At 41.7% G+C, this 23,495-nt stretch overlaps 1 protein-coding gene across 3 annotated transcripts in view; it reads left to right on the plus strand.

Annotated features, from left to right (window-relative positions):
- The window catches only part of hivep2a (HIVEP zinc finger 2a), an 86,771-nt gene that overhangs the window by 26,630 nt on the left and 36,646 nt on the right, over positions 1 to 23,495 (plus strand). Inside the window, exons 1-2 of one of the 3 annotated variants that reach the window (XM_026340923.1) lie at positions 2,811 to 3,180; positions 12,306 to 12,375. The gene's annotated coding sequence lies outside the window, so the exon portion shown is untranslated. Of the gene's footprint in view, positions 1 to 2,810; positions 3,181 to 5,439; positions 5,460 to 12,305; positions 12,376 to 23,495 lie in introns of those variants that run through there. The other 2 variants (XM_026340924.1, XM_026340922.1) reach the window with 2 other exon arrangements.

Genomic DNA, 23,495 nt, shown 5'->3' on the forward strand with positions numbered 1-23,495 from the left:
AGACAAAACACATAAACATATTTATTAGACTTCAAAGATTTACACAATGTGATTTTCATGAGTACTAGTCACTAGGAATACCACAGCGGTATGTTTGTAAAGTGGTTTCCATCTATCCCTCACATTTTGCATAAAACTGAAAAATCTGAAAAAGATTCCAGTTTTGGTTTTATTTGCTAATGCTAATGGTAGCAGTGTGACATGTTGTTTATTCAGCTTTAGAAATCCGTCCTTTATCACCATTACAATGTGACCACTCTTTCATTTTACAGTTTCACAGATGTGCAGATACTTGATTGAGAGTTGACCCAAGAGTGAATTTCATTTTAATAATAATTATCCAGCGTTATTGTCCATCTTTACAGCCTCCATTCAGCAGTTTGTGTTCTTTACCAGTCAGTCTCCCTGATTACAGGATGTAAATCAGGTCACACTCTCCATCCTCCAACATAACCCATAAACATTTTCTTTAAAGTCGTAGTCCATTAGTTCTTCTTTTTGGTGTTTGTCGTTTTCCATATTGCTCAGAGCTGCAGTCATTTCTGTAGTACGCTTCCTCAAATGTACCTGTCAACAGGTTCAGAGTTAACATTTGCTTATTTGTATTTCTCCATCACAATAAACTTGTAGTTTAGCTGAACTCTTTAGTAATCACATAACAAAGCTACCTGTTATCTGTTTGTGTGGATGCGTTGAGTGTCATGTAGCAGCTCCAGGATTCAAGATTCAAAAACCTTTATTAATCGCAGAGGGAAACTGTTTGTTGCTCTAAATTCAGATGCAAAAAAAGGAACCAGATCCTGAATCCTGAGTCTAAGATGAGGCACACTGGTCTTTATTATTTGGTTCCTTTCATACAGTTTTTAAACATATTTCAGCTAAACGTCTGGTTCTTACTTCATATCTCTGACTGTGTCAACTAAATTTTACTTGAATCTTTTTAAGCTTGTTTCTGTTTCATTAGCCTCAGGCAGACGATGTATTTTCTCATAGTTTCTTTCACTTGTCTTTCTGCAAAGCTGAAATATAGTCGATATAGTTGAGTTTTCTGTTCATATGCTGAGATAAATTAGTCTCTACCACTATATATAATTTGTGCATGAGCATGCAATACTGTAAATGCCTTGCAAATATATCAGAACATTTATCTGCAATGTGCCTATGGACCGGTGATCATTTACGCTGTGTTTAAATTTCTCTGACAACAAGACAACTGCAGATACAGGCAGGTGTCAAAGCCTTATTGGAGCTAAAGTTGGGATTTTGAATGCTCCCAGTGTTTTATCTGACTATGTGAAGATGTATTCAGGTGATGCTGTGCTTTAGGCTTTTTATCCATCCAACACTGACAGTTGACATTTCTTTCTTCCTTGATCCCTCCTCCCTTGTCGCTCTCGCTCTCCTCTTTTTCTCTTGCTCCTTCCTCGTGGTGAGCGATACTAACAAGATGGATTATATATTTTCAGACTGAGAGCAATCCAGATATGATCAAATATTTATGTAAGCCGTACTCTCACGGCTCAGATACATACAGAGCCCTTGACTTAACAGCTGTTTCATAACCAGCAGTCACTACTCTGTGTGCGTGCGCGTGCACGTGCATGTGGATGTTTACGAGTCTGTGTTGTGTGACAGCAGATAGTCAACAATAAAGCACTGAATTATAAATGTGCAGTTAATGGTTAGGAGAGAACAGACATCTATCCGGCCATGTTAGACCAGTGTGTGTGTGTGGCTCTGTTCTCTTTCAATTCAAAAAGCCTTTAAGCATTTTTTTTATTAATGAAATTGTGACTAATCATGTAACTTAATTTAAAAGCAAAAACATACGTTGAACCATGTGATGTTAAACAGTGGAAGGTCTATTTCTAGACAGCAGACTGCACAAGTGCATAATTCATAAATATCTCGGTGTGTGTGTGTGTGTGTGTGTGAGGTCATACATAATACATAGTGTATACATCCAGGCACAGGGTGCATAGTGCTGACATTGGCAAATATACTGCTTGGTGTGACACACACATGCTGGTGTAAGTGATTTATTGGAGGTTCTGAAGGAGCACCTAAACAAACTGAACCTGGACCTGACCCTGAACTCATCTGTGCACAGAAAGATGAGCAACACAAGCTGCATCTTTAGTCAAATTAGAAAACAAATGAATGTGGCCAATGTGGATTGATCATAGTGTCGATTCAAAGTGTTGCATTAAGCCATCCAGAGGTTCTGTAACTAACAGGACAGTGGGACTTTTTGGTGTTGGCTGTCAAATTGTGACCATGAGGTTAAAGTGCTGATTTCAGCTTCATTTCCAGGCTGTTTACATGCACATCGGATGAAGAGGGTAGCAATTGGGGCCATTTTTAGACATGGTCCTGCAATTTTAGAGGACAGAAGGTAAGCAGACCAGTTACCTACTGTCAGATCATTTGCAGACAGTGAAAGTTTGAGGCCTTTGACCTTTGGTATATCCCTCAGTGCTGCTTCCTGCTTGTCTCTTGGTCGTTTTGCCTCATCCCACGTTTCACCCCTTTAGCGAATGAAATGTGGCTCACAGTGGTTTGGTTCAGTGTATCAGGTTTTTCAAGTTTTTATATTCCTTCTTGTTTAAGTTCTGCACATACAGTGTGTTCATATACAGTATTCACTGTATGTACTACGTTTATGCGTGTCCTTGCAAAAGTGCTCTTTGTGTTGGCCCGGCAGCATCCCTCAGTTGGGGCCCCCTCCATCTATTTCTGGCTCTGCGTCACGCCTGGGCTTTACTCCTGTGGCAAGAGGAGTGTTTCTCTAGGGCTCCCACTCTCCTATACACACACACACACACACACCTTCTGACAGACACACACTCACACAGATGCCTGCCGCCTGCCTAGTGAACGAGTGAGCACACTCAGATGTAAACACACAGAGTGGCGGACGGACACGAGAGCGAATGGATGGATGAATGAATGGCTGCTGATGGACCGGACAAAATGAGAGTTTAAAGTTGTGTGCGTGCATGCGTGCGTGCGTGTGTGTGCGTGTGCATGAATGTGTGTGAGTGTGTGTGGAAGAGAGAGAGAGAGAAAAAGTGTGTGAGAGAGGGTCGACCGGTCGGTGTGTCTGTTACCGTGGTGATGGAAGGAGGGAGTGTGGAAACGGAGGAATGCTTTCGGTGACAGAGAGGGAGAGCTGGCCAGGTTGGTTCCAACTATCTATCTATCTGAACTCGTCTGTTTCGTCTTCCTTCCTTTTTCTTTTCTTTCTTTTGACTTACTTTCTTTTTCTAAGTCTGTTGCCGGGTGGCTTCCTGTGTGTATATGTGTGCGTGTCTGATTGTGTTTGTGTATGTTGCAACCAAGCGGAGGGGTGGGGGGGGGTTGTCCTCGTCCACTGATGTTGTGGCGATGCAGCAGCCATGAATGACAGCATGTGGTAACCTTGTGTGTGAGAGAGAGAGAAGGACAGAGAGAGAGAGAGAGAGAGAGCAGCGTGGCAGCAACATAAACTATTCCTCCAGATATTTGCTTCCTCTTCTTCTTTCTCTCCGTCTGCTTCCCCACTCACTCTGTCTGTCTCTCTACCTGTCTGTCTACTTAAACCCTCATCATTCATCACCTTCTACTCTCTCCCAGGGTGCTGTTGTTAACTGACACACACACACACACACACACACACACATATAGATACACATATATATATATATATATATATATATATATATATATATATATATATATATATATATATATATATATATACTGGACAGCTAAATGTCTCACACAGTGGTGTCAGTTCCCTCTATTAACTGAGGGTTGCCACCACACACACACACACACACACACACACACACACACACAGGGTGTTGGTCGCCTGGAGCCTTGAGAACAGTGATTTACAAGAAAACAGGTTGAACTGTGTGTGTGTGTGTGTGTGTGTGTGTGTGTGTTTGTTTTTATGTATCACATCTCCCTGGCTGCCAGGACCTCCCTTGCATAACAAATTACTCTAGTATACACAATCCAGTCTCACACACACAGCCATTTGTCTGTCATAGCTAAGAGGTGCGATTACAGTGACCTTGAGTACGACTCCTTGTAGTTTTTTCTCCCTCGTCTGCCTCTTTTTATGTCATATTCATACCTGCCTTCTCTGCGCTGCTCGTTTTATTTCCTTCCTCGTTCTGTATTTCCCTTATTATCAGTTTTCTTTCATCTTTCTTAGGCTTCTCGTTTCTTTCAGCTTCACTTCCTCAACAGCTTCAGTAAGACTTTTATTTTGAAAACGCCTCACCGACCTTCAGTTGTTAGTGTATTTTTATCCAGATGAATATTGTTTTCTTTGACTTTGAAACTGTTAAGAGTGACTTTGAACTTAATACATACCATAAAAGCTGTTGACAGTCTGGATGTAGTGATACTGGGATAAAAGGAGCCATTGGAAAAGATGTAGCCGAGCTGTCTGTCTCCTTCTTTGGAACACGACTGACACACAGTTCAATAAATACAGTAGATGGAAAGACAAATAGAGTGACAGACACAAATATACAGCAGGCTGTCAGGCAGACGGACAGACAGAGAAGTAAAAAGACAGACATGCAGGCATATAGTCAAAGAAAAGCAGAACCAGGCTGAGCGAGAAGTTGACGTTCAGACGGACAAGTAAACACATGAAAAAGGCCAAAAACAGCCAGACGTGAGGCACACAGCGAACAAACAGTCAAACAAACTGATAAAGCTAATATAAAAGTCTCACTGATGAGCAAATTGACAGATGGAAAAACCGAGAGACAAACCAATGGACACACAGATAGACCGACAGTATCTCCAGTTCTCTTAGAGAGGAGCGTAGGAAGTCCTGCTGGTCCGCCAAGTGTGTTAAACCATTTTTCCATTCACAAATTCTCAGACAGTGAAGTGTGCTGCTTCTGCCTTGGTATGTGCATGTGTGTGTCTGCTGTGCACGTGTTTGTGTGTGTGCATGTTGAAAGGTCCGGCGAGTAGGCGATGTGAGTTTGAGGCCACAGTTGATCACTTTACTTCAGCAGAGATAATACTGTTCATTTTAATGGATTTCTTTTTTTTTGTTGTTTTGGGTTTGACACTGAAAATGGGAATTTTGTAGATTTTACTTCCCAGAAAGATGCTGTGCTGTATTTACTGTAACCACGTTTAAGGTTTATCTACTGACGTTAACCTATAATGTGCAGATTTAAAATCCTATTTTTTATATTTTCAAACATTATTTGTATGAATGCAGACATTTTGCCAGACAGCAGTGTCGTGTCACAGTTTTTTCCCCGTTTCCAAACTGGTTTCATTCATTTGCCTACAGTATGAAAATCATCCTGCAGCGACAGCCAGTCCATCACAGTGAACATCACACTATCTGCCTTTATTTTTGTACGTGCTGTGTTACTGTTGCTTGGTAAAGTTTGGCAGCAGTATCTAAGGAAACATCCTCTGTGGCGCAGGAAGTGGTGAGTAGACTGTTTGGAATAAACATACCGTGTAGAAAGTGGGATTGTTGGCATTCATTGTAGCTGACATAAGTTAGCAACCTGGATGCCCCTAGCAAAGATGAACAGTGATAGTATGGTCTGCTTATAGCTTTTCCTGCTGCAAATACATGTTGAAAACCTTGAGGCAAATGCAAGGAAGTGGAGTTGTAGTTGTGCTATTCTAACATCAACAAAATCATAGCCTGCGAGAAAATGGTAGTAACGTTCTTGTGTGTCTAATAACCCTAACCTACACCTCAACCTACAATGCTGAAGTGTGTCTTCACATTGATGGTTTCAGACTAAAAATATGTTCACGTAACCACGGAAAGACATGTACACACACAAAGGACAGGTGGCTGCATCACCTTGACGTCTAGTTTTACGCTTCTCCCTCGGTCTCTTTCGCCTTCTCTGCAGGTATAAGCCCCTTACACCTTCTGTGCTGCAAACACTGCCAGGACCACACACACACACACACTCACTCACACACACACTCACAGTAGGTAGTGGCAGCGTATCACAGCCTCTGGTCACCTGCCAAACTGAGCTTCATGATGGTGGGATGATGAGAGAGGGAGAGAGAGAGAAGGATGGACAGATGGAGGCAGCAATAAGAGGAGAGATGAACTGGAATGAAAGGGCTGAGGCAGGAATAAAGAGATGCTGGTAGAAGGATGAAAGAGTGAAATGAGCAGGTGAAGATGGAGGTAAAGAATGAGAAGGAAGAAGTAAAAAGGGGGTGAGGGCGGTGGAAGGAAAGGAAAAAGTGATGGGAAGTGATTTAAAGAAGGAGGAGTGGTACAGGCAGAGATGAGAGGACGACTAGAAATGACAGAGAGCGATAAAAAAGCAGCAATAGTGAACTTAAGTATGGAGCCGTGGAAGAGAATTGAGGACAGTGCGACTGAGGAAGAGATGGAAGGATGATGAACTGGTGGAAAGGAAAGACATGACACCAGGGTTTGGGAGTGACAGACAGAAATGATTGGGGGATAACAGTAAATGATGGAGAGTGATGGAGGCAAGAGGGCTGGTTATTTGAAGTGGTTGGGGGGGGGGGGGTTCACAGCCGGAGTGATAAAGGTAGAAATGAAGAGAGGGTGAAGTGAAGGATGGAGGAGTGACGGAGGCAAAAGATGAGTCATATAGAAAGATAGAAGAGAGGTGGATGTGAGGGACAGAGGAATGAACGAGGGATGACTGGAGTCACTGACAGTACACGGAACTGTTAATTATATGAATCATGTGTTTCCTCACTGTCCTACCTGTCGGTGCCGGTGGACTTCCTGAGAAACTCTTTCGGAATTTAGCTGCCTTGTGTTTTTCGAAACCTCTCTCCGCACTTCTCAGGAAAGGGCCTGGCACCGCAAAGACTTGGAAACTTGTAGAAGTTAACTGTTCGCTCTCTGGCAAAGTTTCTCCCTCATTATTTCTCCTTTTTTCTTATTTCATTCCCAGAGGTGTAAAAGCAAGTGTGTTTGTGTGTGATTGAAGAAAAAGGAGTGTGTGTGTGTGTGTGTGTGTGTGTGTGAGGCTGGAATGTGGAGGCTCGTAAGTCACCTCTGATTTTCCACTCCCGCTGGGACACATCCCATTATCAGTTTTATATGAAACTAGGAAATTCCTCTGTGGTCTGTGTGTGTCTGTGTGTGTGTGTGTGTGTGTGTGTGTGTGTGTGTGTGTGTGTGTGTGTGTGTGTGTGTCTGCGTGCGCAAGTTGAGTCTCAAAGGGCAAAGCTCCATGTGAAAGTGTGTGTGTTGGTGTCAGGTGGGAGAGTGTGCGCGTGTGTGTGTGTGTGTGTGTGTGTGTGTGTGTGTGTGTGTGTGTGTGTGTGTGTGGCTCCATAATGAGCATTTTAACAGTGGAATATCTATGGTGCAGTCGACCAGCTCATAACTACAGAACCACCTCGGTGTTGGATTCGGTTCAACATCGTTTGTAGATGGTTTCTTGATCGATTTGAGAGAGTAGTGATAAAATGACGTCTATGGTTGGATGATTTAACTTTTAGTGGAACTTAAATCACTTTGTTGCGTCAGGATTGCTTAATTGTTGTGATTTGGTTGGTTTGTTATGTCAGATTTAGATTTTATCAGTTAACCAGCCCGATGCGTTCAGCTTGTTGTAAAGTGTAGTTACGGATGATTTCAGTTGACTGTTGACTGATGTGTGAAATATTGGAGTTGCAGAGTCAAACAGTCTAAAGCTGCTGTGGATGCTGGACGTCTGAACTGACAGTTTGACTTTACAAGATGTATTTTAATGATCCACTTCCAGGTGTGTTTAAGACCTGATGAGCAGCATTTGAATGGTCAAACTGCAGAGTAGCTGTCACTGGATCATCACAGCTTCTGAAAACTAAGTAGCCTTTACTAACGTCTAGTTATTGAATAGTTGATTGGTCTATTGGAAGAATTAGTGCATTCATCAGTTAATCAGTTGTCACATTAGCTTGATACTAGATATGGTAGAAGGTCGACTGGTAGTTGTTTCTATAGACATCAGTTTATTTTGTGGACAGAGAGGAAATGCAGAAGCAGGTCTAGGATACAAACAGAGATACAAATAGTTCATGTCTGTAAAAGACAATATGAGAGCTGCAGAAAAAGACAATAGGGAAGAGATGAGAATAGAGTCGAGGCTGGAGGACGTTTTACGTTCCAGTCTACAGTGAATGGAAAATCAACAGAGGAATATTCCACAGCTCTCTTTGTTTCTCCTTTCCCCTGTTGTGTCTTCTCTCCTCTTTGATCTTTCCATCTTCCACTTTGGAAATACAGTAGGAAGAGAAGCCAGCACTGGAGGGATGTGTGATTTCATTCCTCGCTTTCACAAGTCACGTGGCTCAGGGGTTGTTTTTTACATCTCTTTTACTGGCCAGCACACTAAGCACACTATCGGGAAAGACAGAAGCTTTTTATTTGCCAGCCTGCAGTGGTTTACAGATTCCAAAATTCACTTGCTTCCTTCCTCATTTTGGCACCTGACTATGCTACTTAGAGTCGACTCGAGCTGCAAATGAAAGCTGGTTACCTGCCAGAACGAAGTGGTCCGGTAGACAAGCTTACCAGACGCAGCCACAAGTTGCCAGAGTTTGGCTGGTGGCTGGTGGTAATTTCCCACCCTGCAGCCGTGTATTCCAGATGTTGAGGATTTGAATCCAACTTGTGACCTTGTTGCATGTCATCCCCCCTCTGCTGAATTTTTCCTTTCATCATTTCTTTCTCGTTCTTTCCACACTCACTGCGCCACTTAACAGACAGAAGCACCGTATTTAAAATGATGTGAATGTCTCCACAGTGGGAAATTGCATAGTTACAACAGCAGAGGAACAGTTTGAATATCAAAAAGGCCAAACTGACCAAGGAAGGACGAAACTGGCACAGTACAAGCTGGATAAAGTAAAATACGACGAGAGAATCTAAAAAGTAAAAATAATCAAATAAAGATGAATATGTACGGACAGTATATGGTTGAGTATGTAAGCATATGGATATTATTGATATTAATAACCAGCAGTGGTAGAAATGAGTGTAAAAAGAGTATTAACATGGTTCTTTATTAGCATGAAAAAACCCTATGTGGTTTATTTTGACACATCCCGCATAATGTGAACACAAAGTCAGGAAGTCAGACAGTGTTCTGTGGTGATTTATGGGGTTATAATAGGAGTGAGGATACAATAGCACCTTTATTCACTGGTGCTAACGTACAGAGAGACGACACATTTCCCTGCACAGCGCTCGCTTGCATCATCTTCTCTGTTTCACTTTAATTTCTTAAAAGGCTTGAACCAGATTTTTTCTTGCTGACGCTCACCAATGTTTTCAGATTGGTATAAAAGTTGATTCCTTTTTCAATATTTACAGTTTGGGTAAAGCTGAAATTATTAGTAGATGAACCGATGCGTCATTTGAGTTAGAGTTCCCAAAGAATCTCTACTTTCAGCTTCTAATTGTTGAAATTAGCTTCTATTCCGTCATCTACTGTTCTTCAGTACAAATGACTTCACTCTGGTTTTTCCATTCTCTGCTCCTCCAGGGCAACACTGTGCTTTTCACAACACTGACTTTATTTCAGCATAGTAGCTACTAACACCTTTACAAATGTCCCATTCTTGCAAAGAAAATTCTCAAGAACCTCTTGAGGAAGTGTCTTCATCATCAAACTTTATTGGTCTCTGTGACCTCACATATTTCCCATTCTTGTCTTTGTCTCTGACAAATATGTGGAAGGACTTTCACTACATCTGACACAAACATCCTCTTACATTCTTGCTAACCGTATTGAAATGTGCAGGTGAACTCCAGCCTTACTGGTTGGCCAAGGTATACAACTGCAAAGCAGTAACTCTAGTATGAGAAGTAATTTTTCATATGTTATTCTGTAAAAGGCCAAACTTTTCATGGTTTCTCTTTGTTTTCAGACATGTCTTAGACTAAACTATGTATATAAATCAGATTTATCTGTCACTAAAATACAATATGTAATCGTTTTACAGCTTTGGTTTTTTGGGTCAAAGGTCAAGAGACAGAATAACAGAGACGTTCTCCTGGTATGATTTTAACATCAATGTCTGATCTTTAAGTCAGTGTGTGCAGTTCCCCCTCAGCTGTAGCAGTAGCTGTGGTATTATAATCAATAACCAGACCTGATCGGTTTCATGTCAGCCGCTTTGAGTCATGGAATCACTCACTGGACTCAACATAACAGGATTATGGGTAAAACATGCAGAGGAGCTGTGTTGTACATTAAGTGTGATAATGTTGTTAGAAGAAGTCCAATAAAAAAGAACCAGCACAGCAACAGCTGGATGACTTGATTTTCCTCTTTGGAAAAGCTCATTTGAGACGAGTGGAAACACACACACACACACACACACACACACACACACACACACACACACTCTCCAGCCTTGCTGTGTGTGTGTGTGTTTTGATAGACATGAAACAGAAAAACAGTGTCATAGTTTTCCCTGCCTTCCTCCTGGCAGACAGGAGCAAAAGGACGACTCGGAAAAATCTGATCTCAAAACAGCCATCCAGTGTGTGTGTGTGTGTCTGTGTGTGTGTGTGTGTGTGTGTGTCTGTCTGTGTGTGTGTGTGTGTGTGTGTGTGTGTGTCTGTGTGTCTGTGTGTGTGTGTGTGTGTGTGTGTGTGTGTTTCCGTTCTCCACCACATTTTAAACCATGTGGCAGAGACGACAAATCAGATGAACTGGAGGAACTTTCCTGTTTGTGAGACTCTCTCTCTCTCTCTCTCTCTCACCTCTTTCTAACATGACCTCTCTTCCCCTTTCGTCTCCCCCCTCCCTCCCTCCCTCTGTCTTTCTCTCTTTCTGTCTCTTCACTCCCCCCTCCCTCCCTCTGTCTTTCTCTCTTTCTGTCTCTTCACTCCCCCCTCCCTCCCTCTGTCTTTCTCTCTCAGGTTTTGATCCCATCTCTACTTCATCTCTCACTCTCCAATTCATCTTATTTATTCATCTTACCTTCCCTCCCCATCCTTTCCCCCTCTCTCATTGGCTTCCTTGTCCTCTGCTCTCTTATCCCTCTTCAGCCATATTACCCCCCCCCCCCCCCCACTTTACCACTACATTTATCTCTCTTCTATTTTTTTGCCATGTCCCTGCTCTCCTTATTTCTCCACCTCCTCCTTTGTTTCTTGACTTCCTACATGACTCCCTAATCCTCTCTTATCCCTTTACCCCCCCCCCCCCCCCCCCCCCCCCCCCCCCCCCACACACACACACACACACACACTATCACTCTCTCTTGTTTCTTTCTAGTGAGGTAACGTAGTGTGTTTATGGTTGGTGTATATGTTTGCAGGAATAGGGGAGGAAAGGGGTGGGGGGGTTCTGCTTCACACCTCCGGTGACCACTTCCTCCACCGCATCCTGTTTATTTCCTGTTGCGATAGTGACCGGAATCCCTCAGAAATGCAAACACACACAGACACACACACACACACACACACACACACACACACACCCCTGACTAAATCCACAAATATGCACACACATCATAAACCATTCAATACCAACACTCAGTGTATTCACACAAACACAGACACACAGTAATGTTCAAGAGGCTCAAACACTAAAGTGATCCAACAAATGTTTCTTTGTTTTTTTTTTGAGTGCACTATTTTATCACTTTACATTTCCTCAAAATAAAAAGAAGCAATATCACAATGTAAAAAATGCTCTGTTACAAGTAAAAGCTCTACATTCATAATGTCGCTTCAGTATTATCACTACAAAATTACTAAAAGCAGGCAGAGATGAACAAAAATTGTTGTAAATTATGGAGCAAGAGACATTTTCTAACGCACAGTGATTATCTCGTGCAACCACATAAAAACATAATCATTTTAGAGACTTCAGCTGCTCCCTAGTTAGTTCTGCTGCAGGACAAGTCACAGTTTATTATTTTATATATTATTTGTGACCTTAGGGAAATCTAAGCAGAGCTTTGCAACCTCCAACCTGAGCAGATCTAATCTGAAAATGTCTCTGTGGTTGTGTAGGGCCTTGAATATTTTATTAGTTTATCTTACGTAGCTGTAGCAGTCAGATGAAAGTAATGAATTAGAAATATAAAGTAGTACAAGTTATATATATTATATTCATGAAAAGGATAGTACTTGACTACTTATTTTCCACCACTGATCTGATTTGTCTTTAAAAACGCTCCTTCAACTGAAGATGAAGTTTCATTTATTTGAGCAAAAGTTGGCAGCAGTGACTGCGGATTTATCCAAACAGCTTAGTGAAGATTCATTTATGACTACACTCACGATCCCTCTGCGTTCTTTCTTACAGGATGGCCCCGTGAGGACGCTTTCTGTCAGGACTCCTGCTGAAACCAAACGGAGCATGTGCAGCCTAACAAGTAAGCTATCCCAGCATCCTAGCCTGTCAGTTTTTGCCAGATTCAATATTTGAATATTTGACCATGCAGCAGGAGTTGTGTAACATGGGTTTTTGTCAGTGTGATAAAGTGTGTGAGGCTCATAAACATCAGAGTGAAACGGAGAGCGGTGTTTCAGCCAAGAATGTTCCTAAAAAGCTCATTTTCCATCCACCTGTCAAACTTTTCATACATATAATCTCATTACATCTACAGTTCCCATCTTCAGTTGTATCTTTAACCGCTGGATGGTCTCCACACGGCTTTACTTTGTGTTTAAATTTTAACGCTGCATCTGAAAACAACATAAATCCAGTGTAGAGGAATGTCTTGCAAAGGTATTTTACAAATGGAGGTTATTTCTACAGTGAAAACAAATCAGTGTCACTGTAAACGTCTGTATACAGTTAGATCTAATGTTGTAATTCCAGGGCGTGCTCCTACCCACGTCAAGGGGTACCCTAAGCATCAGCTGACTACAATAACAACCAAGGTGCGTCAATAATTGACGTCTAGAGCAATGACCTAGTATATGAAGCCAAAAGTCACCATGTGGAGGAGGACAGGGTGGCTGCATGAATCAACAACATGTAGGACTTTCCCACAGGAAATACGTTTGACTCCAGTGTGACACACTGTGTTTTGCAACAAGGACTTTTACACCTAATGTACCACAGCTCGTAGTGAGTTTCTCTCAGTGGATCAAAACCAGTTACTTCAAGTAAACAAAGCAGCGATCCCTTATTAACAGCTGTGTGTCAGCACTTAAATCTTCACTGAGGTACAGAACCAGTGCCACAGTCTTTTCTAAACATAGACTTGTCTCTAGGTCCACGTCCAGCCGACAGTATGTGGTATTTAAGTTTGAACTGATGCTCTATCAGTGACGTGGTGCTGAACTCGTTGACTTATTTGACTGTGTAATTAATTTCTGATGGATTTCACTGGAGTCCTGAATGTTTTATTTTGTTCCAGTAGACCTGTTCATCCCACTTGCTGTATGGGACGCCTGGTTACACTGGTTTCTCTGCTATTTTTTGATATTTCCCTCTTGAACACCTGGTTTCTGAACTGGCTCAACAGGTTTCTGTGCTGTGCGGCATCCGCGATGCAAAAAGGCAAATTCCTGGAATTGTAAAAGTTACAACTGCAACACAGGACTGAACTTGAAAAATAAAGTCAGTTATAAAACACGTTTTTACCCTCACAATGCTGAAATGTCCTCACAACGATGGCTTTGAACGAAGTCCACACAACCATAGAAAGACATGTACACACCCACACATTCCAGGGTGCTACATTACCATCAGTCGAAGTAGCTGGGATGATTTTGGTTTGACACAGACACTGTGGTTGGAGGACAAAAAAGTATGTTAGAAAGCTGTAATAGAATATGTTACCTGCCCTAACACACTCACATACACATACACACTGTAAAACACACATCACCCAAACATGTAACAGTGGTACTGTACACGGCAAAGTAAGAAAAGATATCCCCCAAAAAATACTTGAGTAAAATAGAAAGTGTTGCAATGACAAGATGTGTTTCGAGTTCTCGGGGGAAGTCAGAGTGAGGCTGTGCTGTTGGCTAAGTGTTCTGTGATAACACACACACACACACACACACAGAAATCACTGTGTGCTGAGGTTATGAAATAATTTGCGTGCACACTCCTTTCAACACAATTCTCTTTTGCTTCTTTGCCTCCATTCAAGCTGAGACACGACTTGAGAAAGATAAAAATAGAACCTCGCTGACCTCTCCTTTCTCTCCCTCTCACTGTAGCTCTCCCATCTTCACTCTCTCACCCTGTTTCTCTCCATCTCCACTCTCATGTTGTTGCAGCTGTCTTGCTCCAGTTGAGTAATGCATGTGCTCTAAGACAGGGAGAGGGGTGTTTGGGGTCGAAGCTTCGAGGATTTTTACTCTCCCCAGTGGGAAATGTGCCTTTCATCAACACAAAACATGTTCAGAATAAAGTAAATATACAGAAACATAAGATCAAATGAAACAATAGACAGAGCAGTGCAATGATTCACCAGTGAAATGTGGTGCAAGAGTTTGTTTGGTGCAGTTTTGTTGCAAATTTGTGGTCTGCGTTTCAGAATAAACGTGAATGTCAAACAGTTTGAACTGGCTGAAATTACAAGTCACCACAGTATTTGGATAGAACTAAACAGCAGAATAATTGAGGGGTAAATGCACCCACGCTCGGTTTATTGACAGCAAGTGAAGATCCAGTTGCCCCTGACAACCTCCAGAGGTGGTCGGGGAGGCATTCGGCTGCGCTGATATCATCAGCAGCATAAATCCAGCTTGTTTTTGTAGCCCCATACACAGCAACGACGTAAATGGAAATACATGTTTGCATGCGGATAGTACGAAGTAACGCACGCGAAGCTAACAGGTGGCAAACAGCTGGGATGGTAACTTTAAACTAGCTGCGAGTATTGAAAATATTAACTCATAAAAAATAGCAGATTGTTGTGGATTAAGGCCATCCAAGTGTCTGCTGTCAATTATAGTCTGTGCAAATGTGACGGCAATGACAGCAACTGGATAAAATCACTCTCTGCTCAACTGTACATGCGGCATGAGATGAGTTTACGAAGCAACTCACAGTCTTTCCACAAGTAGAAGCAGGCTAAGTAGTACTTGGAAGCAATTGGAATTTTCCAAAGGCACCTTATTAGATAGTGGGGAGACCGGAGCCCTCTCCAATACGATCGAGGGAGAGATAATAAACATATTGTGGCTATATACTGCCTTCACATATCTTAGTAAATGAGAGGAGATGCATCCATGAGTCACTAGATGATTTAAAAAATGATCTGACTGATACTTTATTGCACGAGTATTAGACGGTAGTCTACACCTCCACCACCAGTCAAATCCTGTGTATCAGTGCCTGTGTAACCAAACCGGGATGTATTCGAGCATTTGTCATAGTTATTGTGACGCACTCGTCAAATACAGCCAAAGCATTGGCACGAGATGGTGATCGATGAGAAGATGTTGTGAAAAAATACACTTTGTTCTCCTATAATCTGTCATTTGTCACGCAGAAGCCAAACATGCAAATTCCAGGTGCAACATGAGTCAATGACACTCTAGTTTCCTCCTCCGAGAATAAGATCGAGACTGTGACCACAGTTATTAATCACGAATCCGTTCCTGAATATCGTTTACCAGTGGTGGGTTTAAGTACATTTTCAAATGTATTTCATTTAATACTCCCTGATAAACAAATCAAAAGTTTAGATAATGGTGTCAGCTGTAGTTACTGGTGACACATTTTTAAAACATGAAATAAATATAATTTAGTATTGTACAGTACAGATTATGAATGCTGAATGCATTTAAACTGTGGTATAACAACGAGACCCGTTTCACCGTCTTCTTACACATACTATACGCTTTTGTCAGGGATTATTATAACGCTGCCAGTGTTCTTTGAATATATGTAAATGTTTGACACATGCTGTGTGTTTTAAGGATATCAAATGGCTCAAGCTCAGTATTTTGGTGTCTAAACCAGGTTTGACTAGTTTCTCTGGCTGTGAATCAGATGTTTGATTGTTCAGATATGTTTCATGTTACATCCGCCTGCAGTGGCCGCTCATTGTTCCTGAACTGGTGAGACTACAGTTTGTCGAAGCACATAAGTTTGAGATGCTTTATTTTAACTATTTCCAAATATATCACATCAGTGAAACAATTGTGAGCTTCAACATTTTGCTGAGTGTGCATCAGCAGGGAATGAACTGTGGACTAGAGTCAGTGCTGAGCCAAAGCTTTGTTGGACTCTCTGTTAACCACTTGTATGCTGTAAGGAACTATTGTAGTCATGCTTGCTCACACATCTCAGTAATCACTGGAAATGTGTAATATGGAGCATTCATAATGCTCCAGCTAGTTCACAGCAACCCAGCAGTTGGCCAATTGAGATAATCCAGTTGACCAACTTCCTTATTCTGTGGTAAAGATGTGGGAGTTTTCCCATCGAGAATCCTACAGTTTGTTTGTGTTCAGATTTAACTGCAGGACGTGTCGGTGGTTTGAATCCTGAACTGTCGGACACCTTAGTGGATTCTTCAGGGGAAGCTGTTAAACTTCAGGTCAGAACATTTCATTTTGTCCTAATTATGTATACTTCTGAACTGGCTGTAAAAGAACTGTGAACTTCCTATTTTCAAGCTATTTGAATGAGTCATGACTTCAAAGAAATGATCCATTGTTTCACAAGACACCGTGTGATAATAGGTTCATTTAATTAGAAGTGCAACTTCAGCTTTCGTGGATTGTCTTGTGACAAACTGGGAACCAGTCCAGAGTTTTGTTTTACACCTTAATATTAAAATCTGGTTAAAGGCTGAACGTGCCACCCAGGAGCACGATCCTCCCACAGCCTGTCCTCCATGTCTGCATGGTTTCAGCATATAATGATCACTATTTTATACCACTAATATCTCTTTGGGTTAGGCTTTGCACAATAGCAGAAAATTAAGCTTTTGCACTTACATGTCACTTTTTCCATTAGGTAATGGATAAATCTGTAAATGCAGATGGTCTTTATTTTTGTTGAGCAGCGCAGCATGCAGATATGTGAGTGTATTCTCGTGTATTTTGCTCATGTCTCCTTTGAAACTTAGAGCATAAGAACATTTAGGTGAGTCTGACAGAGAGAGAGAGAGAGATGAAGAAGTAGTTAGTTTTAGGTTGTAATGGTTTTAATTTCACTTGAAGTAAAACTTAGGTTGAGATGTGTCGGGGAGGGTCTGCAAACATGAAAGGCTGCACCACTGAGCCTGTGCAGCACCTTCTTTTAATTCCCCGTTGCTCAGTTTTCGAGGTTTTATTTTGAAATCTAACCTTTAAAAACAGGAGATGTTCGAGGTTCCGTTTTCCTTCCTGTCTTTGTATCATCTGTCGCTTTCTCTCCTCCTCTCAGTTACATTCATCACTGGCATAATTGTTACTACTATGTTGCCAAAGCAATAAAATACATAACAATCTGGAACTTGTGTGTGTGTGTGTGTTGATGTATTTCCCATCAGCCCTGGTCATCTTTACCCAACCCTTTCCCAGAATCCTCCACTGACTCACTTGAAACAAATTACTTGTCAGCAGTTTGACTTGAACCTCACGAAGACAAAAGAAAACTATTCAATTATGTTAAAATGGACGTGATGTACTCTACCGGATCGTCACACCTGGCAGGGAATTTGCAACCTGCAGAACTGGAAAGCTTGGTCTCCTAATTGCTCTCTGTATGCTTCATTTATTTTGAATCAAATGAGCGAGAAGAAAAAAAACTGCTGATGGTTCGTCAGTGGGAAAACTTTGCGGTTTTGTGAAGCTCCTGCCACATGTGAGAGGTCTGAGGAAGGTTTAAAAAGGGGTTCAAGTTAGGAGGATGTACAAACAGGCGTGAAGACACCTGACACACGAAGCAGCTGGAAGTAGCCTCGACCATTACATCAGTGGTTGTTGGTTGGTTCTTTTAAAGTGTTTACAGAAAACCCACATCAGTGGCACATGTGGAAAAATCCCCGATTATTCCCATACACTCGGTAATACTGTAGCTTTCACGGCTTTGATATATTTTGAGATGATGATTTGGTGATAGTGACGTGATTTGATCTAACACATGAGCCAGAGTCATGGGAATGTGAAAGTTCATCTTTTTTTACAACTTGAGGTTGTTGTGGATGAGTGTGTGTACATGCATCTTGTTTTGTTCATAACTGAGCTGCGACTTTTACACTGACAAAACACAAGTCTCTGAAACCATGCATCCCTGCAGTGTATTTCTCTTGATGACCTGACCGGCACAGTCACAGGTAGTTTTCTGCCATGTGTATGAGTGAGTGTATGAATGGGTGAATGAGAAAATATTTTCAGTTAGATGGTGATAATTGACTAAATGACAGTGTAACATAAAGACCTATTAGTGAGTCACCAGGACGTTTAATTAGATGGTTGGTTGAATCGATATATGCATATAGTTACTGACACCATGGAGAAATGTTCTTGTTTTCACTGTGCTGCATTCATCCCAATGTTGGTCATACAATCGCAACCATACCATAAACTGTAATCAGCATCAATTAATGTTCTGCAGCAGTAGAACATTACATCACAGATCCTGTGTGGGTTGGTCTGTGCCTCAGGCTGTTTCCTCCCAAAGGTTCCGCATCATACAGATCTTTAGGAGTTGGTGTTTCCTCTGCTGAGTCTGAGAGTTTGTTTGAGTTACATGGAAAAGAGACATTGGTTAATGAGGTCACTGGTCCCACACACACACTTCACACTTGGGTGTGATGAGTACAGGTGTGTTGAAACCAGGCTCGTCCACAGTGGGGGAGCGTAGGTGTCATGCTGTGTCACACACAATGTGAAAAAAATTTATTCAGTGTAACATCAGGTAATCTGGCTTTTTTTAGTTAGGGTGTTCCCACCGTCCACCTGCACAGGTCTCTTCCCTTCCTTCACCAAAACAGTATATGAGACCAGAATATGTTGACATGTAATGTAAATGAGAAGTTACAGATACGTTTATATGATTCTTTTCCACCCAACCTGTTTTTCAAGCATTCATATAGTTTATTAAACTACAGTTTTTCTCTAACACCAACCAAAATGATTTATCTGTCTAAACCCAACCAAGCGTGGGACTCTCGAGTCGAGGGTTGGGTTATCCCAGCGTGGTCCTCCATCTCCAAAATATCTGTAATCCACTCCAGGTTATTCATGTTGCTTACTCACCTGTAATCAGCCTTTAGATTTAGGATCAGGCCACAGCCTCAGGTCTCCAGATGAATTCACAGCAGTCTGTGTGTGTGCGTCCTGGTCTTGGTTCTTAATCCAACCAGCAGCCGCTGACTACACAGCTTGCAGGGTCAAAGGGAAACCCATCCATCACAATGAAGTTGCTGAGTTTTCCATATTTGCTACATGCATTGTAGTCCAGTGATATTGTCTGAAAGCACCTGGAAGCTTATTATTTTTGATAGTGTGAAGCTACATGTAACACAACGTACAACAGTCTAGTTCAGTATTTTCTATATTTTGTGCTGCATTTATGATCTGGTCCTAAATTATATATGATCTGAAATTAAGTCTGGCCCTTTTTTCTGTAGCTGATATTATTTATTATGTCCAAACTGTGCATACATTTACTGTATAGTTCATATAATATTAAAAAAAACTGAGGCTGAGGTAGTGAGTATTTTCAATATCTAGTTGTCAAATGTTTTTCCTCCTCACATGACGCTCCTATTTACGACATCTCCCATGTGACTTGAATGCAGCATTCCTGTGAAATTACATTACACTCCACTAAAAAACACTTTGGAGACAAAGTAACAGTGGGAACTGAAAATCTGAGATGACATCAGCTGAGTTTCAGGAGTGATTGACAGAACAAGGGAGGAAAGGAGATGAGTGTCATCCCTCCATCTGGTGTCAAGAGGTCATCGTCAGACTCCACCCGCGCTCACTGGAACACGTGTGTGTTTCGCAGCATGTGCTTCCCATCTGGTTCCACCCACTCCCTCAACACCGAGTTCACGCTGACCTCTCTCCCTCGTCTTTCTTTTTTCCTTTCCTTCCGTGTTTCGTACATTCTTTTACTGTTTTGTTCTTTCTTTAGTCACCAAAACACATCTCTCACATCACTCTCTTTGTTTTTTTCCTCTCTCCGCCCTCGTTTACTGCCTCCATCATCTCGTACCTCCCTTACTTTCATCTGGGTAACACAACACCTTGACCTCGCGCTTGTTTCCGTGCGTGTTTCTGTTTGACACTGTGATGTCACTGCCACAGCTTTTCCCAGCTAGATACCAAACACATGCCGTCATCCCCTCCCCTCTCTCTTTCTCTCCTTTCATTCTGCATCCTGCGTTGCTAAAGATAAACATCAACATGCAATTTAATCTAATTATGACTCTCAAACTCCAATTTTTCTTACAATGAAGGGAAATTTGTGAATGGAGCTGAGATCATTTCATCTGTTTCTGTGCCGTGCCACATGAGATTCTTTGAATCGTGTTCCAATTTACACAAATTTTGTTTCATTTTCTTGATACGCATGTTGCAATTTCCCTTTATCTTCCACACACGTGCTGCCAGAGAATTCCTAAAACAAGTGAACAGAATTGGAAGCAAGTGGAATTACCTCACTCTGTTGGCAGAGCGGTTTCCACTTGCCTGAAGGAAGAAACAGTTCAGGACTCAGATCTTGACTAAATTACAGCTCTAAATCATTGAGATTTGGGTTTTGTCAACTTCCCAACTTCCCTGTTGCCTGATGAGAACATAAATCATGCAAAATGTCCTTGGTTGATTGTGTCAGTGTTCAAGACAAGGCGTCCTGCTTACTCGTCATCACGTTAAGTTGACTCACAGTAACTGTCCAAAAAGATCTCTTTAAAGGGAAAGTGAGAACTTTCAGCAGCTCCGACTCTATGTCTGCATGCCTAAAGGAATATAATTGTAATGACAACATTTCGCTTGCTAACTTGCTGTAACCCTGGAGATCTGTTTGCAATATCTATTCAGGAAGGCCGGCAGAACATTTTAAACAACCCCCCGGCCAGCCATACTTATTTGAAAGATTGAAATGAACTTCATTTGCCATACTATTACTGTCAACAGCCTTCTGATTTTGCAAAGTGAATATGTGACCCCTCTTTCTATTATTTCTCTTTCTAATATTTGGTGTGCTGACTTGTAGTTTCCTTTCAAAATAAGTGGTTTAGATCATTAATCTGAGCATTAGTGTGTATAATGTGTTTGTTGCTCAACATAAGCCATTGATTACCACTTGGCACAGCTGATTTTATGCATCTTGGACACATGAAACTCATGTTTCACATCCTTCAGGTCAAGTTTAAGTCCACACGAGCCAACTAAAAATCAAGATGCAGGTTTTTAAGGTTTCTGGATTTCAGCCATGAGAGTAAATTACACTGGGCACAGTTTCCTATGAAAGTCGTGTTAACAGTTCTTTGTACAGAAGATGAACTTCGACAATTCAGGTCAAGTGTTTGGAAAGTTAAATGTGCTGTAGGTTTTCCAGCCATATAGATGTAGTTAGTGTTTGAATCTTTGTTTGTGTGACAGATCTCAGGTATTTAGCTCTGACTCAATGTGGTAAATAACATGTTCTCCAAACCGACGGCAGTAATGGCTGGAACAGTGAAAATAGTTAAAATCCTTATGATACAAGAAAAGATCAGGGACGGCTCCATAGGAGGACAAATAGGGTTTGTCCCCAGCTGTCCTCTATTCCCAACCGCTTCCATTAAGTTCCTACATCTGTAATTAGACAACAAAATGACAAATATGTTCATTCGCTGTTCAAGTCACTGAAACAAACAAGACAGAGAAGATTTTTTTATTTTAATTTTAAATAACATCTTAGAGTATAATTTGAATGTTGGCATGCACATCTTTTGTCTGACAGCGTGTCAGAAATGTTTGTAGGTCAGATTTAATGCAAATCAATGAAAGTCAATAATGAAAATGTTCAGTCGTGTTAAATTAGAACCAGCCCTCATACGTCCAGCCAGTAGGTGACATTTTTACAGTGAAGGAGGAGAGGTGTTTTGTGACCCTTTGGGCTTTCCATATCTTTACAACTTCCGAGTTTGGAAGTTGGAGCTGACGAGGTGCACTTGAAGGCAGCATCAGTCTTCTCATGCACTCCCTCAGTGTCTGCTGTCTCCCTGAGCGCTATCATTCTTCCCATTCAGCTTCCTGCCCTATAAATATTTGAGCAGCCCCATTAGGGAGTGAGGTAATCTTAACACACACTCACACACACACACACACTCACGGCGGCTGCCATTAAGGCGTAGTAGTGGCTAATAGTCTTGTCGGCGCACTAGGCCCCGGAGCTAACGGGCTAATTAAGAGTGAAACAGGTTTAACGAGTTTAGACTGTTCATTAAGGCAGAAACCTGATTAATTAACAGTCGAGGGGGAGAGTTCGTTAACGAGTCTCTTGATTAATTAAAACTAGAGATGACAAAGTGTAACTTTAAATGGGGAAAAAGGTGAGGAATGATTACTACGACCGGAAGGAGGCTGAAAAAAAGGTGAGGAGAAAAAAAGGATAAAAAAGATAAGAAGGGATAGAAATAGGGGAGATAATAAGGACAGATGGAACACAGAAAAAGACGAGAAAGAAATTAAGAGTGAGGAAGGAGGAAGAAGATATGAAAAACAAGTCAAAGGAAAGGGAGAACTGAAGGGTAAGGGTCACAATGAGATGATGACTGACATGAGCAGAGACAGATTTAAAGAAATGAAAGTGAAGCAACAGGAGAAAGGAAAAAAAACTAGTTCAGCTATGGTCAAACAGAGATGGTGGCAAAGGCCAAGAAGACAAATTAAAACAAAGGCAGATTGTGGAGAGAAAAACAAAGGCTTAATACAAGAACCGCTCTCACACACACACTTTGTGTATGGCGATGCAGAGGCCGAGTCACGTGATTGGTCCGCGCGCTGGGCATCTGAGGTCGGGGAAACTGAACCCTTGCAAAGAAACAATCCAAACACTCAACTGCAGCGTGATGAAGGAAAAAAAGAAAAGACTAAATATGTCCAGATTAAAATCAGCAACCAAAGAAACTTATTCTACTCGGATTAAAACTTTAACACATTAAATCGGTTTGAATCCCGTTAGCTCCCATTTCTGTGGGTGCTGGATGTGTCGTGATGCAACTCATACAAACGAGAACAGGAGACGAAAAAGATGGAGAGAGGAGACAAGAGGGGAGGAGGGTGAAGTGAAAGGAAAGTACAGAGCGGGAAAGGAGAGGAGGGAGGAAGATAGGAAAGGAGGGAGGGAGTGACAAAGACAGAGAGGATCATGGGAAGAGTGCAGGCTGTAGAGGAGGAGCAGGTGCAGCTGACAGCGCCTTCATCTGTTCCTATGGTTTCCTCACCCTGTGTGTGTGTGTGTGTGTGTGTGTGTGTGTCATCACAGAGAGAAAGACACTGTATAACTGTAGTAAAGGCTGCAGGAGGTGAGAGTCACATTGAGCAAATCTGTATGTGTGTTTTTATTTCTGAATTTTAAAAAAAGTGA

Source organism: Anabas testudineus, chromosome 24 (assembly GCF_900324465.2).
Source record: "Anabas testudineus chromosome 24, fAnaTes1.2, whole genome shotgun sequence".
Lineage (NCBI taxonomy): Eukaryota > Metazoa > Chordata > Actinopteri > Anabantiformes > Anabantidae > Anabas > Anabas testudineus.